General features: G+C 33.8%; 1 long non-coding RNA gene across 1 annotated transcript; it reads right to left on the bottom strand.

Annotated features, from left to right (window-relative positions):
* Positions 1-1254: 1254 nt before the first annotated feature.
* Positions 1255-18693, bottom strand: LOC135323617 (uncharacterized). Its single transcript, XR_010385087.1, has 3 exons — positions 18614-18693; positions 7454-7525; positions 1255-1518 (listed from the first exon to the last, which is right to left on the bottom strand). It is a non-coding gene; the product is annotated as an uncharacterized LOC135323617 (long non-coding RNA).
* Between the last annotated feature and the right edge of the window lie 1459 nt (positions 18694-20152).

Genomic DNA, 20152 nt, shown 5'->3' with positions numbered 1-20152 from the left:
CAGGAAGAATCACATTTTTTCTGAAGGACTGCATTCCTTCTCAGAAGTGCACGAACAACAACATTGCCATTACAAAATCTTTTTTGTTACCCTATCAGTCCAAAGAGATTATTAAAACTCTTCTAAGTGAACATGCAGAAATCTCCTGGGAATTCCAAATATACATAAACTTAGAAAAGCTGGTTCAACAGTCTTGCTGGGACTCCCGCTCCTTGCAAGCTGTGCTAATGCAATACCATGATCCAGTGTGCTTTGGCTAGCATAAACATCTTTAGGAGGCCCCTGCAAACTAGCACACACCAGCTCAAGCTTGCATTTGTGTTAAAATGTGTAAATAGATTTTGAAATAGAGAAGGCTTATACTCTTAACCCATACATTCACGTACTACTCATCCAGTTCAGTTGGGAGTACAGATATAGATGTTCAGCAATAACTTCCTTATGTATAGCAATGGTATATAGTATAAATATGCTGTAAGTTACAACTTAACTCAAAATCAATAGAACTGCTCTGTCTTCATACCACAAAATACCTCCTTTAGGATAAAATATCTGCTTTAGGATAAGCACAATCATTCTCTGGGTTCCATTCACTAACTCTCATGGGAGCTTAGACACCACAAGGCTAATAGGCACCCACTTGTAGATAACTGTATGAGGAATCTTCATCTTAAATTTCATATCACCTAATGGGAAATGTATTCTCTGGTCTGTGAAAAGAATAGCTTGAGAGAATTTTACTATTCAGTAAAGAGTGATAGAGTGATATGACAAAATTTGTTCTCACAATGATTTTACAATGATTTTTCAAATTCTTCCAATGTTAATAAAGTCATTCCTAAATTACAATTAACAACGTAAGAGCAAAATACTTCTTTCTTTGTTCTTTGAAAACAGAACCGTTATGCAAAATACAATAAATTTATATTATGCAAGTGGAAAATAAGCTTTATGGAGGACACTGTTTAAGGTGTCCTGAAGAAACTCCACAGAAATTTTTTTCCAGTTGCAGAATGTATCAATTTCCAGTTTATTGTAATCAAAGTACATTTATACATTACTACTTCTAATTTTCAAACTGTCATAATATACTCATACAGTGTTATCACACAGTCATAGACAGATAAATATTTATGTGATGATGAAGCTTTCAGAAGCCTTTGGTGTATTAAAGTATACTCAGATCTTTACTCACAGTGCACATTAATCTGAAACAATTATTAAACATATGCAGTAACTTTGCTAAAATTTGTTACAGAATATTTTACTGATGAAATGGCTCCAGGATTCAAATTATTCATTACTTACCCCTGTTCTTTGAACTTCCAAGAAAATTGCTCTTTGAAAAGATTTCTCCCACACTGCCAACTCAATGCCAAGCTCTACATTGAAATAATGACTCTTGCCATGTCCAACCATAACACTGAAACAATATGGCCTCTGGTCTTCAAGATCATAGTCTTGATGAATACCTAAATACAAGTTTGCTTGTAGCCAGCAATCATCAGCAAGCCAGAGCTGAAAGACATGTTTCAGTATGTGACTCTTCATCTAGCAAAAACAAGCAGTTACGGCAACATTGTCTTCTGTAAATGACAGGTACTCACTTATTTATGTTGTTATATTAACAATTATCTTGAAGCAATGTTTTGAGAATTCAGGAATATTTGCAAAGACAACTTCTCTTTTACTTTTTATTCACTTTAACCTGTATATACAATCTGAGCTACTTCTGTACTTCCAAAATACCGTCAAAGTAATCTAAGCAATACATACATTGTAATTTAAAAGGATTTTATAGTAATGAAGTTGAGGAGGAAGGGATGATTAGGAGGGTGACCAGAAGGAAGTTCTCTGACTAAGGTTAGAGAACAAGCCTACCAACGAAAGAGGGAAAGAAGGATTTTGGAGAGATACTGGGGATAAGTTTGGGAGACAGCACATGGGAGTGCATCAGAACTTCTAAGAAAGCCACTGGCTGTAGAGCAGATAGCACACTACTGTTTCTCCAGAGGATGGTGGGAGAAGTTTCTTAAAAATTCATCCATGATTCCAGGTGATGACTAAAAGGTCTGCACTATCATGCTGAAGAGAGAGAGGAACACCTATTAGCAGGTGTGTTGATAATATATGGAACTATATTTTATATCCTTCCAGTTCTGTTTCTCCCCTTTTCCAGCTATCCTGTGATCAACCATTTGGAAGTGAATTGCTATTTTTTGTTTTATATGTGAACTTGAATTCAAACTTCTATAAGCAAAATGGTGTCTTACCTACTTTATAAAAATGGACCATTTAAAATAGCAAAAATTGTGACTATGATGTCAGATACCAGTTCCAAGTAAAGCAATTCCCTCTAATTTAAATATTTTAGCTTTTGAATTTATAATCTATTATAAAAGTAAATATATAAATATATATAAATACATATTATATAATATATATTCTTTTATGTTTTTTCATCATAGGTTTTTCAAATGTCTTCATAATAGCACCCCTTTGAACTAACATATTTATGAAAAAATCGGCAGGAAATAGCCCCTCGCAGTCAGTGGAGTTGTATCTGAGATAAATTTAGCTGACCACATACCTAGTTTAAGTTGCACAGTTAATCAAGGAACTGATCAGTGTGATTTTGTGAAACAAACAAACAAAAAAAACCTTTTAAAGATGAAATAAAACAAAAGACTCCCCCATATAGTGATAAATGCTTCTACGAAAGAAATTACTTTTGAAACAGACTTAAATGAATGGTATCTTATTTAAAGTGTTTCCCAAACACTAAACTCAGATTTGTAAGATTGAAAGATTGAGTTTCTTTTTCTTGAAGCACTTTTAATGAGCCCATTTCATTTTACAGTTTTGGTCCAGTCATAGATTACTCAGAGGTGACACTGAAAAGAACTTCTTATAAGCTCAAAGAAATGACATTTTGTTTACAATCAAGTGGAGGGAAATTCCTGACTTGCTTGAATGCAGTTGAAGAGCTCTGCACCAGTCTTACAGCAGAGTACAAGTACTCCACGCTAGTTGGATTCCAGTCTGCTAATGCAGTAATTTATTAACAATCTAATGGTTATTCTTGGAAATGACAACATGAGCTTACACAGGTCCCTTAGTAGCTGCCAGTGTGCCCTGCAACTACAAGGGCAGTGAAGTGAGACCCTGCTATCAACTTCAGGACAAACCAGAACTTCCACATTACTCTTTTATAACCAAAATACATCCCTGTAACACAAGGTTTTGTAAATGAAAACACACTCTTACAAGAAACTTCCTTTATGTTTCAGTTTATCATTGATTAGCACGAAAACTGAGAAAAACAAAACTAAATTAAAAAGCCAGTCTTTCCAGCTGCTTATAGATTTAAATATTTTCACCAGTTGAATTTTCAAATTATATATGTTTTAGTTTCTATATATTAGATAGGGCTCTTTCCCACCTCCCTTTCTCTTTGATGGCACAGGGAAGAGAACAGTGAAAGAACAAAAGGCACTTTGCAAAGAGAATCCCATTCGTTACGCTCTAATGTCACCTATAAAGAGCGTTTTGTTTCTGGGTTTAGGAGAGGTCTCTAGTCAGCCAGATATGGGATAAAAGCAGATGCTGGACTGGACATAGGTGGCTTTGAAAAGATCAGAATGCAGCTTTGTACCCAAGTCCTAGAATCCTGTAGTCAGAATAAGCACTTTAAAGATTTTGCATTCATTTTTCCAGGACCTATAGTAGTCTATCATAACCTACCAAAGTCTGGACCTGCAACCCATGTACATAAAAACAAACAAATAAGCAAACAACTGGGATCTGAACATCTAAATGTAACCTACAATCATGTGTATAAAATAAATGCTTACAAGTTTAGGGTCCTGTGTCCTTCCTGTTCTAGATGAACACACAACCACCTTCACAGGAGAGCAGTGAAGGTTCCCTTTTCAGTAATAAAAAGCAGAAGAAAAAACTGCTCTGCTAGCACATTCTCCTCCAGGTACTGCCCCATATTCACAAACAGCACCAAACTTCTCATGTGGGAACTGAGAATTTTGCTTGTGCTCGTGAACTACTGAGTAACATAAAGCTGGCATATCTAACTTTATGCAATTTACTCAAACCTAAGCTGTGATGTGTGCTGTGGGTGTTTTAGGGGGCACCTTGGACGTGGCATGTAATACCACCAGGGTACACTGCACTTCATTGTCAAAAATGGCCCTGCAGCTATTCTAGGAGAGAATGGTCTTGAGGCAGTTCAAACCGATTTTCCCATGCTTTTTTGGACTGATGAAATGGAAGCTGAGCAGAGATTCTCCTATGTTCCCAAGTGTCACCTGTTTTTCAGCAGCCATGGACTAATAGGTATTAAGCCTACTTCTGCTTTGAGACTCAGTAATGCTTACCCTGGCTCTTAGACTAATACATATATATTTTTTTACTTTGACTGAATGTGAAAATGTGATGTGTGGAAACACTATGTATTAGAAGAAAATGAAATGTTTTTTAGGGCAGATTGATTTTTAAAAAGTATCTAATGTTCTTGCCTCTGAACTATATTTTCAGTAACAGTTCCAGTAAATATGGAGTATGAGTTAAGATGTAGGGAGAAAAATGAGATAAATGAGATCAGATTTTCAATCATCTGGTTGTTACCACTAAATGTTCATGTATATTCAAGTGTGAGAATGTGAAATATGAATATTCATTCACATATTTGCATATGTATGTTTATGTTTGCATGTGTGTGTGTATATATATGTACATATGTAAACACACACAAACCTAAAATATAGCAAGTGTTTTGTGTTAAAATCTAATTTCCATATTGAATTCTTATTTTCCATTTTTAACTTATGTTATAATCAACACGAGAAGCTTGCAATCTGATGTGTAACAACTGACCTTGCCTTAAGAACCATCTTTCCTAAGAACCAAAATGATACAATATTCTCCACTACACCCTTACAGTAGTTCTAACTAGCTTCGGAAAATCTTTTAAAAAGCTCTCCCAAAACTGCAGTCTTTACAACATGAATTCCACCTTTGAGTCTGCCATGCAGAAGCTTTAATCTCTTAAGAATTTTGTCCATGTTTGTTGATTCACACAATTTCCTTCATTTGTCATGTATACTAAAGAACCAACAGAAAAGAAACTTCAGTGTTGAGTTCAAGCTTTTGTAAATTAGTTAATTTAATCACTAAGATTTGGAATTAAGCATTCATCTATTAAAATGTCAAGGACATTACGAGTTGAATTGTGGGTAGTTTATTTCCCACTTTTTCTTAATGAAAATTAAGAATTTTCATTTTTTTCATTTTTTTCAGCATTTACTTCAAGCAAATTCTTGTGATGTCCTTGAAATTAACCTTACCAGAATATTCAAGGAAGGACTGAGTATGAAATCAGTAGTAACATTTATAGGAGAGAAAACAAAAACAATGCCTACTATACAGCAAACCCTTCTCAAAAGGCTTGACGAGTATCTACTTTGTCGCTGCCCAATTTATTTATCTGGAAAATATAAGGTTTAATAAAATTTTAAGGAAATAGAATCAATAACCTGGGACAGAGCCTCTGCCCTTTGCTGCAGTGATAGGCAGTGAAGGAATCTCCTCACTCTGGCTGAAGGGCTGGAACTGCTGAACTTTTCATTTACACCAGCAAAACTGGCCACTGAAGTCAGTAGAGGCTCCTTTAGCTGTCAGCTAAAGCGAATGACACCTCTGTAAAATGCAGATGTCAGCACATGTTTAAGAACTATTTTTGTAGTTTCTGTCATCTCACATATTCTTTGCTCTGTGGTTATAACTTGATCATATTTTCAAGTTTGTTCTTCTTTTCTATTTTTTTTTTTTTTTTTTTAGTCATTATCAGCAAAACAAGCATAGGAAGTGTGCCTGTGTTGTTGAAAGCTAGTTTGGAACAAATAGTTTGAGTGGTCGAGATGTTGTACCTATCCATACCTGTCACCCCATTCTTTAAAGAATTTGGTCATTACAGGGAACTCCATTCTGAGCCAGACAGAAAAGGGGGATCGAATGTTATTGTCAGCTCTCTGAAAGATATATTTTTTGATCTTCTCCTTCTGTAACTTGTCCTGAATAATAACTGTGTTGCATCAGAGAAGCATCCGTAACTAGCACTCCCTTACAGTAATGGAACTTAAGTCGGCGAGCTACTGTTCTCCTTCTGCAGTTACGTACAGACAGCAGACCAACCCGTCTTCTTTAGAACACTAGCACATGGTCAAAGGAATAACAGTAAGGAAAGGGTCAGCAGCTGGTCAGAATTGTTTTCAGTTGGTTTGGAATTTTTCAATGAAATAGCATTTCATGAAAAAAGACTGAATTATTATATTTTTTCCTGGGAATTCACTCATTTTTATTTTCTTCAAAATATCTCTTATTTAGGATGGCATTTCTTGATGTAATTCTAACAGCAAGTAGTCTAGTAGTTAAAGCACTCATACAGAACGTGAGAGAGATAAGTACAAGTTTTTTCCAGCTAACTTCCCATTTGGATGGCTGCAAACTGGTACCATTACTGTCTTTCTGGACATCATCCTGTGTAAACTTCATAGCTTGCAAATATAGTGAAGGAAAGTATAATTTCACAGTTAGAGTGCAGTCTGGGGACTCAGGTGAATTACAGTCTTCTTATGGCTCTACTTTCAGTCTTCTGCGACTCTACAAGCATACTTTTAATATACCTATGCTTGGGTTTCCCTGTCCAAAATGATGATGATCAAGTTATTTCTCCCACCTGCAAAGCAGTTTCCGATTAGCTGATAAAGAACTAACTTAATCTATCTGATGGAACTTATCATGAAAATATCTTTCACAAATCAATTCTATAAACAGACTGCTAATGTCTGGCCAAAAAGTCATTCCTCGGGACAAGCTAAAGAGATAAAACACGACAACGTCTCTAGACTATGCAAAAAAGGAAAAAACCCTACAATACATGAATGCACCATGTTGTCCTTTGTAAGGTAAAACCAATTATAGTGTTAGTAAGTTACTCACAATCTAACAAGGACAGAATTTTGTATTCCTTATTATGCAAATTAAATAAAAGTACCTTACATAGATCAAAATTACAAAGAAAGCATTTTTTGTCACAGTCATGTAAAAATCTGACTCATTAAAGAGAAATGCAATATCAAGCTTCATTATGATTAGCTGTTTGTTTCATTCATAATTGACATGGCTGGCTGTAATACTGAAAAATGTCTTCAATTTGGAAGTATTTTAGTAAGTTGCTCGCTTGGAACCTAATCCATTTGCTGTAGTCTCTTATACTTACATAGACAATGCAGCTGCTGCAAAGAATAGGCTTTATAACAACAGATGAACTACTTGAATGTTAGCTACTACCAGTTAATCTTAACTTGAGATCATCATTAACCTGAAGAGATAAACTCTTTTTACTAAATAGCATAATCGTAATTTTTGGGAAACCTACCTTGTGAATTTTAAACAGAACCTCACAGAGGTTATAGATTTTTTCAGCTCGTACCCAGTCTAGTGTGCTTACCTATAATATCAAAAGAAAATATTAAAAAACATATTTCTTTTTACATATTTCTATTAAAATTATGAAAAGATGAAAAATTAAAAAGATTTCACCAATGATTATTCTACTGGATACTATAAAAATATTCAAACGTTACTACACTTAATATCCAGGATTTAAAAAAGACTGCCAAATAGCATTTCATTTTTAAAGAAACAGAACCTAGAGGGTTCTTACTAAAATTAAAACATATTTGATTACATTTTTTCTATTATTACTTCAGTATGATGGAAACCTCTTTGTAATCTCTGTGGTGAGGTACATAACCATATTTATTTTACAAAATGCTAACAGACAGAACTTTCTCAAATTCAGAGTCATTCAAATGCACTCCCCAATTTAATAAAAATTTTAAATCAATAAACCAAGATGTGATCCTAAATTCAGCTTTGAATTCACATACACTAGAACACGAGGACCTTAATTTTATATTAAAAATGAAAAAGGACTATATATTTACAATATCTGACATTAGAAAGAATGTCAGCTGTGTGCCTATATTTCTTAATACTAAAAAGAAATGGAATTTTTTGTTTTCTTTTGATTTTGTTACAGTATCCTGTTGACATTAATGGCTGCTATAGCTTGACAGTTGGAATGATATTTGAAGTTTTTCTCTCTAATGTCTAGGTCATGGTATCATGTGATAATCATCTGCTTTATTTTAAAAACAGGATCTAGCCTATGCAGTTCAAGAAAAAAACCATGAACCTCTAAATATAAAAAATACAAGGCGAATACACATTATTTTCTTTATATTATTTACAGCAAAGTCATGTTTTTTTTCTTGGTGAATGCACAGGTATGACTGTTCAGATACATGGAGAATGTGACTAAACCGAACTCTGAAAAGCACCACAAAACTCAGGAGCAGACTGTGGTGATTTTTGTCAGTAACTAAAAGTTATTTCACCTGAATGCTGTTTGAAGAGTAATGTGAACTCAGTGTTAATTTCTGTCTAATCTTATATGCTCTTGTGTCCACTCCAACAGGAACTAATGGGCATTATTGCCACATATCTGTCACAGCTATGAGTTTAAAAGCAGTGTTCCAGAATTTACCTGAAATCTTTCTTTCCAGCATGCAAAACATCTCACTTAAATTTAGATATCAGAAGTGTGTAATATTAACAATCTAATCTAATTCTTCATAAATCTAATTTTAATTCCCTCATGTTTGGGAAAGAAAAAAAAAAGACAAGACAGTGGTTTCTCCAAGTTGTCTTACATCCTTGCCATAGGGTTTATGAACAGACTGTGCAAATGCTTTTTCTTTTTCTGTCACTGGATATAGAAGTTGGTAACTACTTTAGATTAGATATGTAGCTTTCAGAAAACCAAACTTAGTTGAGATGAATCACATATTACAAACGAGACTGAAGACCCCTGGAAGTGAAAGCTGTATCACCACATCTTTTCAGGATGTAAAGGGACTCATATTCCATGGTTGTCCATTTGACAGTTTTTATATTTTAAAAATTAAATTAAAAAATCACCTAAATACAATGCAATACAATTCTTTCTGTAATATTATAAGCATTGTTTCATCATAAATTAAAGCTCAAGACATTACTTAATGATAACTTTAAAAGTACTTAATACTACCTTAAAGGAACTTTGTCAAATTTAAATCTAATGTCAGCTGCTTTAGAAAACCAATTTAAAGCAATTTTAAATATTACACTTGTCCTCCCATTACTTTATAAAGTGCAGTAATTTTTGGAGTCATACATTACTGATTTTAAATATTCTGTTACTATTTTCTTTCTAGTGAGGTGCAATCAATATTTTATTTGAATTTTGATTTTTAATTATTGTTAGGAGTTGGCAATAACACAAGATTAGAAGCAACTGGAACTGAGGAATTATGGCAGATTCATAAGGGAATACTGTACATTCAAACATGCTGACATCGGGCTAAGTACTGCAGGTCTTTCCTTGATTCTTATTTAAAGGGAAGTCTTTTTTACTTTGATAGTTGTTTTGAAAATAAACTAATTAAAGATAACAGGTTCTGGCCCATTACTGTTGACTCTCAAAAGATCTCAATGCTTCTTGCAAAATAAGATTTATAGCAGAGTGATAGCTACTTCATTATTTGGTCTTGAGTTTCTGGAAGGAAAAAATTTCTTTTCATTCTCAGTTAAAAGTATGAGAATCCTCCATCCCTATTAGTGGCTAGACAAGACATAAAAGCAGAAGCACCTGCTTAATTTGCTGTTTATGAAAGTGAACTTAATGACAGAGGGTATAACTTAAAAGTTGTCCAGACAACTGAATTTTCATTTGCTCCTACCTTCTGTTTTGATTCCTGAAGATTAATTTAAACTGCTAGGGTTTTTTGCTACTATTAATGATGCTGCCATGGACACTGGTAACACTGCTGTGCCATTAAATTCACTGTGAATACTTCAGAATTCTCCCCATTATCCTGTGGATCTCTTTCATCCTTTGACTCTCTGTAACCTCTTATGACCTTTTGTGCAGAGATAGCAAGGGATGATAGATCACAATCAACAGCTATATAAGCCAAGTCTTTATTTTACTGTGTGTATCAAGGAAAAACTACCATACTTACAGCCAAGAGTGAAACAGCCTGAATATCATAGTGTGCAAGGTCATCAGGAGAACACAAATGACATTTGGAGGGATTTTAAGGAAGGGAAATAAACATAATGCAAAGAGATGTTGGAATCCAAAGGGGCAGTTGACATTATTTATAGTTTTCTCCTTAGAACTATCCTAGAATGTCTAAGTTTAAAATGTTGTTGTTATAGTCTGCATTGCTTTAAAAATATCGCAAGTGATCATATACTTCTAGTCAATGAGAAAAGCTGCAAAGAATCAGAAGAGTTCACAAAAAGTGCAATACACTTCATTTGTTTTAAAAGATGTCTCAATTTATCATGAGCATATCCATCGTAACACAGTTAATAAATAGGTCTAAGATAAATGAGACACTGAAATATATTCCTTAAGCAATAAAGAAGTTTTCCTCATTATTGTCTTTTGGAATTGTTCCTCTAAACATTCCATACATTGCAATATTTTGGAATTGTTCTAAAATGACAACATATTTACTTTTTAATAAAGCATTTGACAAAATATCTCAGAAAGTTATATTCAGAATGGGTCAATTAAGACTGAGACACACTTTCGTTCATGTGAATTTAGGTCTCACAAAGAGTAAAAACTAGTGTGAAAATATATGAGAATACCTAGTAGCATTCAGTCAGCTTCCACCTAACTCTTGTCTAATACATGAATTTATAACCAAATTTAACTGAATGCTATTATTCACAACAATATGGTGAAAGTCTAATTATACAGTATTAGAAAGAATTGCATTGTTGAGCATTTTTCAGGTGTATAGCCAACTCCTAGCTAACTCAATGCACTACCTGGTGAAAAATTGTAAAAGTTATTGAATACTGTTTTTGTAGATATTTGGTTATATTTATTGCTTCAGAAAGAGTGTAAAATAACACATTCATAAACTGGCAGATGATGCTGAGCTCAGATGAAAGGCCACATGAACACCCATGAGAACACAGGGATAATACAAATGAACAAAGATATAACCTGAAGTGACAATTCTAAATCCATAAAGAGATACTGGAATAACAGACCTGATTTTCAAAAGTGCTAAGTGTTTAACAGGTACTTTTTCCTTCAGTGTGAGTTTCTGTGAGCTCCTCATTTTTAAAAAAGGCATTCTAATGGATTTAAGAAACTAAACTACACTGTTCAAGCCTTCTCGTTTTAAGTATTTAGACCAAGTAATCTGAACATCAGTTCAGAAGAATGCTCAAATTCAAAATATACTTAGCTCTAAATGGGCACATAATTCATTGATTTTTCTTAAAAACACTGTTAAGATTTTAGAACAGGAGAGAGAAAACAACAAAATTAAAATCATTTTGACACATGCATACAGGACATATGTATCCATGTGTTAGACAACAAACTGAACAACAGTTATTCCTTAGAAGAGAATTCTGCAATGATACCCAACAAAACATACTAAAGGATTACACTACAGATATAGAACATAAAGAAGGAGATACAGTCAATATAATTTTGGGGCATATATAAGGGAGTATCACACTTAATTAAAAATTGTAGCATGACTATACCTAGACCTAATCTAAAACTCACTGAAGGCAAAAGGAACATACTCCTTGGCTTCTGTGAACACTGAACCTGATTCTGGAAATTTACAGTACCTAAATAATATTAACAAATTTTAATATATTTAAAGAATAAAACTTAGGGAAAAAATGAAAAAGATTTTAATACCTGGACTACAGAGGAGCTTCACTATCTGACAAGTAAGCAGAATTATCCAATCAATCTAAAAATATTTACAAAGGTAAAGACAAAAAGATGAAATACTTCCAGGTCAATAGTATTCACTTCACTGGCTTCTTCATGAAAGGGGAAAAAATCATCCAAGAAAAAATTTCAAAAATTATATATAAACTTTAAAAAGAAAAAGATATATCAAGAGATGTTCCTGATGTGAACTATGATATAACAGCAGGAACCTAAAGATGTCTAAAACAACCTGAACTAGATGCTACAAAACACACAATAAAGAGTAGTCAGATCCAAGCAAAGATGTGAACTAAAGAAATAAGGATTTATATGTAGAGTTAGAAAGTCCACTGAAAGCATCCATGGCTACGCACTGCAGCTCAATTCCTATTATGTTACATTGGCAATATACACAACGTACAATTACAATTACAATTGCCAATACTTACCACTTAAATAGCGGTACTCTTTCATATCAAAGTACTGTTCATGTACCAATTAAATTACCTGTACTTTTCTTCTCTGTAATTTTTTGTCCAAGGTAAAAGACTGATAAAATAGAGTATATTAGCTTCATAACTATTTCTATTGCTTTCATAGTACTGTTGCATTTATTCCTTTTGTTAAAAATAAAAGTAGGATAGACGGTCAACTGTCTTCACTTGAGTCACTTCAGTGCTATTTATCTAATCATCTCAAAAAACACATTAAAGACTACCACAACAGCTTCAAAGATATGATTACTTTAAAACTGGAACCTAAAAATGATATTAAACTACGAGGAAGAAGAAGATAGGAAAAACAAAACAGTACAACTTCCCCACAATTACAGCACTTATTCTGTGAATACAAAATATTTTTTTCTGGAAATTTTCAAGTAAATCTCAACTACTTTGTTATTAAATGAATGTTTTTGAAAATTTTGTTCACTGAATAATGTCTTCCCAATTTCTTCTAGGATATGAATTCAGAACTTTTTCAAGATTTGAAAATAGACAGAAATTTATCAGATGCTTTCGGAATGTAATAAAATAAAGCTTGCATAGTAAAATAGCCCTAAAAAGAACGGTGTTTTTCATGTTTGATAGTTTCAAAAGTGTGTCATAATTTTAAACTGTAAATATGGTATCTGTGAATTAAATCTGTAAATCTGTTAAATGCAGTCAGATAAGCTACTTTAGGGATGCAGGAAGAACATTCTTTGACAAACAGCCTTATTGTTTCAGCTTCTTTAAGTGAATTATGATCAATGATGTGATCTAGGAGTTTTTTTTGGATCTTGGGAAGGTCAAAAAAGAGTATATGTCCTGTTTCAGGCACATCTCTGTTGGCTGTAAAAAGGAAAAAAAGAAAGAAAAAAGAAAAATCTTTCCTTGGCATTCCTCTTGGCTTTTATAAAAAGTTCAGAAAACTCCTTTCTCACTACCTCACAAATACATCCACTCCATTTCTCTTCACCACTAACACTCTACACTACTTCATGTAGTTTCTATTTGTAGACTACTCACAAATTTTATACCAATACTTTTGTGAACTTGGGTTGTGGGTTATTACCAATACTGTCCTTTTATATCCCCCTGTCTTTCTCTATCTACCCCATATCTGTTCTCTCATAGTTACATTTCAGGTTTTCTGGAGAAGAGATCTTTTTGTTGAACCTTCTCTGAACAGCAACAAAACTCTGAAATATTGGTCCAGGACTATAATTACTAAGAACTACAGTAACAAAATAAGCAATAATATATTCTGCTTCAGCTATTTTGCCAATTTCAAGTTACAAGTCACTGAAATTTCCATACAAAACTGAGTATGTGCCTCAGTTTTGCAATTTAGCATTATTTTACCAAGCTTTTCCAATCAGTCATTAATGCCCTGAAAGTTGTTAAATATTTCTAATAAGAAAAAAATTCCCACAGGCAGCAACTATCAGTGATACTTATTCAGGAAAATCACATGAAAATTAAAGGGAAATCCAGTGACCAGTGATGAGCAGAGCCTGAAATAACAGGTTAATGGCAGATAACAAAGATGATCACAGAATCAGTAATCTAACACAGGATATGGTTCTAGATGTGCTATTATATATAATAGTCAGTGATTAATGCACTTATCTGAATGAGAGATGGAGAATCTGCTTCCTCTAGACAAACATAACTCTTTCTAAAACAACTGGCAGTTTGTCTCCTGAGGGCCATCACTGTTGTCATTTCACGTAATATTCATATTCACTTTCCACTTTCCTCGTTGTTTCAGCAGAGGTGATCATCTGCCAAACTCAAACTGACTGTTTTTTTGCCTTGAAGAATTTCTTGTCTTGAAGTTAATGAACATCTACATCGTGCAGCAAATTTGGTTTTCAGACGGATTTGAGAACAGGCTGTAGGTTGCTGATTATGCATTAGTTCTTAGATGTCTAGTATATTGCCTTAAGATCAAAATGAACTCTACAGAGAAGGAATTGTTTTAATTTATACATGCCTATTGTAACCACTACATTTTTTTCATTTGTATATCTATATAACCGAAACATAAATTTTGAGGATGGAGTCTTCATAATAATTTCAAAATAAAGACTCGATTTTTCATATCTTTATTTAAGAATTTTTAATTTTTTAGTCAAATTATGTATATGATGAGATAACAAGATCTTCTCTTCACTGTCGGTCATGTTTGTATTCTTGGATAAATTTCCACTCTTTTAAAAAATTAGCTTCTTCAGAAATAAAGTATTATCTTGCAAAAAAGAAAATCTCCCAGAATTCCTTGGATATAACTGAACTAAAATATTTTTACAGTAAATACAATTATAAGTGGAAACAGCATAATAACAGCTTATAGAAAGCACTTTGTAATCACATCTGTTTGCTATTTTATTTATATATGGTAACATCTAGAGGGCAATAATTCAGACTCCATCAGCTGCAATAAAAATGCATGCATTTTTAGCCCTTAATTATCCCCTAGAGCCAGCCATGATTACAGAATAATTGACAAATCTAACACTGGCAATGACTCGAAGAGTTGTTTCCCCTTGAGCTATCTATTCTGTAATATTTACGGCACCTACCATATCTTTATCCATTTTCCATAAGGGCAATCTAAAATCTAGTTTCGCTAAATCTGCCAAGTTTTGTCCTGATACTGTTGCATAAAACAGGAACCCCAATAAAACACTTCTTACGCAGAGCAGACCTCAGTACAGATATTATAGATATTCAAGTCTCAGCATTAAGCTGCAACTTCACCATAAACTCATTGGCTTTATTCAGGAATGATCTTGATCCAGAAAGATTCACATATTGTAAAGTGGGTGGATAAGAATTCTGTTACAGAGTGTATAACTAACCAGACTGACATAAAAACAACAGGAAGAAATTTTTGAAATGAATGGAGTAAACACAGGCAGTAGATCCATGCTTATGCCTTATAAACACAAATTACACATTCTTCAGTTCAGTCTCAATTATAGGTCAGTGCCTGCTGCAGCCATTCCCAAGCATCTGCTTTTTGAACTTTCACAGCCCAAGCTATTTAAACTCTGAGAACATCATCTCAGTCTATTTGTCTCTATAAACTACAGAAAAGATGCACTTCTAGGGCCAGTGAAGATTCTGGGGAAGAAAGTGTGCAGATGTCATGTATATTTTACTTCTACTTAAAACAGGAAAACATGAGAATATACAGCATCTGATGACACAAAAAAATGACTTTGCTAAATCTGATATGAAACCTAATTATCTCTTTTCCAAGGCCTTTGTGGATATTAAATCTATGATAGGAAGTGTCATAAGTTATGACCTATAAGTCATAGGCGTATTTACCTAAAAGACATTTTGATTACTATCATTAGGTCTAAATGTAAAAGCGTTTCAGCACATCACCAATTTCTGCATATAAAACTCTCCTGCATACAGCTACAGCTATGCACACCATGCCAAACATATGTGACAATGTTTCACTCCATCATGAACAGGTGCTGGGTTTTGTATCTGTACATGCATATCTCTGTGTACATGTAGAACCTCTCATCAATTCATAGTGACAAACCATGCAAATGAAATTATATGCACAACTGAAAACAGAAAAAGTTGAAAATGCGCCCATTACAGTCAAACAAGAATAAGCCTATGAGCTTTTTCCAGCATGGAAGATGTTAAATAACACTTCTTCTTGGAGAGGACAGAAGATATCATACAGCCTTTTAGAAAATGGCTTGTTCCTCATCATGGAGCTAGAAAACTCCCTGGTCTACACATCACAGCTGAGTTTTCTAGCCCATTTCTGTTACTGTGGTAAGCAACTCTGTTCTTGATATCTGTTCTTACTGGGAAGCGTCTACATTTTTGAAAGCACCATCTGAGAAACTGTTTAAGCAGAGTATATATAGAACACTACTCTCTATAGTAGCTTCTCTGAAATTACAAAATCCGTACTTGATCTGTACTTTTCTTGAATTTTGCTCATTGGTAGCTGTATTTTGTTTATTCTTTTGAAAGTTAGAAACTGTATTTGCCCCCTTATGATCTCTTATACACAAAGAAATAGAGTAAAAATTGTATTAGATGTTTTTATAAGCAGTTATAAATTATGGATAAGGTCATTACAACTAACTATATGACTTGTACATCATCTACTTCATGTACACTACAGTGTGGCATTGTCAATAGCATAGCATCAGAGAAACATGTCTGAAATAAAACATAATGGCAAACATTTAAAGATCAGGCAAGATAACAGTATTAATATTTTTGTAGTAGAACAGTCCATTTCTTATATTTCACTTAATGTAGTAAAAAAAAAATCAGTGGGGATAATAAGAGCAGCATAATTAAATATCACTAAAAGTAGTGTAAAGCTTCTTGTGGGGATTTATGTTTGAAGCTACAAAGTTACTCGTGCTTGGACATGCAATACAGAACCAGTTTCAGGATGCAACATGGGCCAGGGCCTCCCCAGGGCTGGTACTGGCAAGGGCTGCTGGTGGGACAGGGCTGGGCTTGGCCTGGCTGCTGGGGCCCGTCCCCCTGCTCTGAGGGAGCAAGGTCCTGGTGACAGCTGGGGCAGCCCCAGCCAGCTTGTGGCTCGAGATCCAGGTTTGAATTCTAAACGGAAACTGCCAATTTCCTTTCTTTTATTTTTTTTTTAATTCCCTGATATAAAACATCTGTGGTGTGATTACAGATCAGGAAAACTGGTCAATGGGTTTTGGGATTTATGCATTCTGTCACTGACATTGTACACCTAAGTGCATCTGATTACTGCGATGACGTAACACCATGACCAAAGGGGTCACCTTTGTTCCTTTTTTTTGAAAAGCCATTGTTTCTACAAATATGTTGCACAGAAACACTGTAGAGTGTAGTAGATAGTGACAAATAAGATGGTAAAAATGCTAACAAACATTTATCCTGACTTGCCTGTTCTTAGTAGAATATGATAAATGAGTATGCTGAATATGATAAATGAAGTAGTTTATTCTCAATTAGTATCATGTAGATAGATAGTTTTAATTATATCAAAAATTTTCCTTCCAAAATAGGTCTGAACATCATAATTGAAATTCATGAAGTTAAAGACACATGAATATTTGGTGTGCTATTTATTTACTTTTTTGTTTTGTTTTGTTTTTCACTATAATTGGATTCTAGTAACTGAATAAGATTTTAGTTCCTCAACATATAAACATGAATATTCTTTTGCAGAAAGAAAAAAAAAACTTTTTCCAGATGTGTTCTCTCATTTTAAGAAAAGTACTATTAATTTGCCATTTATAAATGTTAGAAGTTTATAGGAATCACTGGGTTTAGAATTTCAGTCTAGAGAAAGAGACTGTTATTAATTGCTTCTGTTCATAAATAAGGTTCAAAGAGTAAGTACTTCACAAAGGTATGCTGGTGGTACACATAAAAAATCAGATTTGCTTTTGCTTCTGCTGAACAAATCAGGAGATTGACCACTTTCTGATCAAGAATTAAGAAAGCTATTTAGCTGCAAATGTATTTTAATTCTACATTTTGTTCTTTGTGATGTATTTAAAGCAATGGCTCTCTGAAGGGAGAAAGAAAGCATAAAAAAGTTTCCATGTGGTATTTATGGGTCACTTTTAGGAGCCGAGAATTTTCCAGTTCATTTCTGTTCCCTTCTTTTAAATTAATTTTTAGTGTTTTACAGTGGTATTAGGTAAGTCATCTGTTATGAAATACGATTCTAGTTTTTAGCTATGGAAATAATCAAAGCAGGATGTTGTCACTTATTCAAACTGCACATTTAGGATTGGATTCTCTGTAATAGTTCAATCCCTAGCCTGTATGTAAAATTCACAACTTTAGTATCGGTGGTGTATTTCATGATGTGACTATCTTTAAGAAAACAGAGTAACTACCAAGTCATTACACCTGGAAAAATGCCTCAGAATAAATGTAAGATATGAAATTTTGACTATAACCAACTAGAAAAGAATCTGAACACAACAACTTAAAAAAGTAACACAAATGTTCTCTATTAAGAATTTATTGAGATATCCAGATATGGTAGGATTTTCAGAGGACTTTGAAAAAGGTTAGATATCTAAAGCTTACTGAAACATAGTGGCATCTATGGCTTTAACTGTTTTTGAAATCTCAGCTGACAACTCTACTTGGTAGGAAAAAATAAACCCAGACATATCAAACAGGTTTCCATCTACAGTTAAATCCTCCCCCAAAGTATATATATATGTGTATATATTTTTACCGGTGGAGTGCTGAAAATGTAGAAGGATGAACCCTTCAGTGCCAGAAACTTGAATTTGTAGAGCTGAGATGAATGAGTTCCTGCAAGTTTCTCATTTACCCATCCCATATGTATGACCTGTAAAACAAAGTCATTGAAAATTAAAGCTCATTTTTCTAGCGAGGCATAAGATAGACCTGAATAGGTCAAATCTTTCCACAGGGAAGAGTGTCTTAGATTTGGATGCATCATTCCCTGCTTCTAAACTGCCCTTCCATTGCTATCACACTCTTAACCTTTTAATCATTCCAGTGTGTCAAAAGTCCTTGAAGAGACATAATCCATATTGAACAGGTTTTCTGAATCCTGATTCTATTCCAGGCAGCAAAGTTGTATCCATGCTGGTATGCTGTGTGCCAGCCATGGAGGAAAGGGGAAATTTAATATGTAAAAATTAAGCATAGTTATTATCGTAAAATTAGGTGTTCTAATATGATTAATACAACCATATTAGAAGGTTCCAAAGATAATCTCCTTTTAAAAAGTCACCTACATATGTTTCAGCAGACTCTCATTTTAGCCAGCAGAAAAGCTGGGTGTACAGCTTTAGTACAGCCCGTACTCTAGATTCTACTTTACCTTTAGGACAGTAAAAAGCTGGACAACCTAGAACCTCTGTGACACACACCTCTTAAGAGAGACATCTGAATAAGTCACAAGATTTATCTGAAAAAAACTTTCTGTACGCTCACCTTTGTTGTTGCTAATAAAGTGCCTTTGTCACATTGATTCTTTCTTTATATACCTTTTTTGGATTAACTTTATCACATAAGAAGGATATGTGCTTTATGTTGTAGTAAAATTAAATGTCAGTTTCACTCATCACATAACTTTGCTCTAACAGTATTATAATATGTCCCTTTACATTATAGATTACATTTTCTGATCAGCTGCAGACATATATTTTGGGCTTGTGCTCTAAGTGTTTTACTAAAATGGAAATGTACTATTACTATTTTTATTGTAGCCACATGATGCTGTGACCAGACTACTTGTGGTAGGTCAGAATCAAAAGTCTTGGTTTCAAGTATATCCTTTTCCACACTGCAAACAGATTTTTATAACTATTAGCACCTATAAACTCAGTGATAATCTGCCTTGGTATGATGGAATCTCTTTCAACCCCAGACCAAAAAACCCAAAATTATACAAAAACATATTCACTGGACTAGATTTTGGGGGGACTGTGAAACTTTTTTGGAGAGTATGGTCTTTCTATTAACTGATTGCAACTTTGTAATATCGCTCATTTAATTTCTTATAGAAACAAGTATATGGATCATCATGAGGTCATTTATTTGTTCTATTTCTTCAAAGACTACAGAAAAAAAGAGCAATACTTCAGTTACACTTTGAATACACTGGACAGCTTATTACTCTGCTTGACTGAAATGAGCAGCCAAATTAAAAAGTCCAATTCCAGAAACACAGGATCTAAATCAAAAAACCCAAATAATATAACATCATCAAAACAAACAGTCTTAGAACCCTGAAAATTTT

Source organism: Dromaius novaehollandiae, chromosome 25, assembly GCF_036370855.1.
Source record: "Dromaius novaehollandiae isolate bDroNov1 chromosome 25, bDroNov1.hap1, whole genome shotgun sequence".
Lineage (NCBI taxonomy): Eukaryota > Metazoa > Chordata > Aves > Casuariiformes > Dromaiidae > Dromaius > Dromaius novaehollandiae.
Note: the sequence above shows the minus strand (reverse complement) of the source record. Positions and strands in the feature narration are given on the sequence as shown.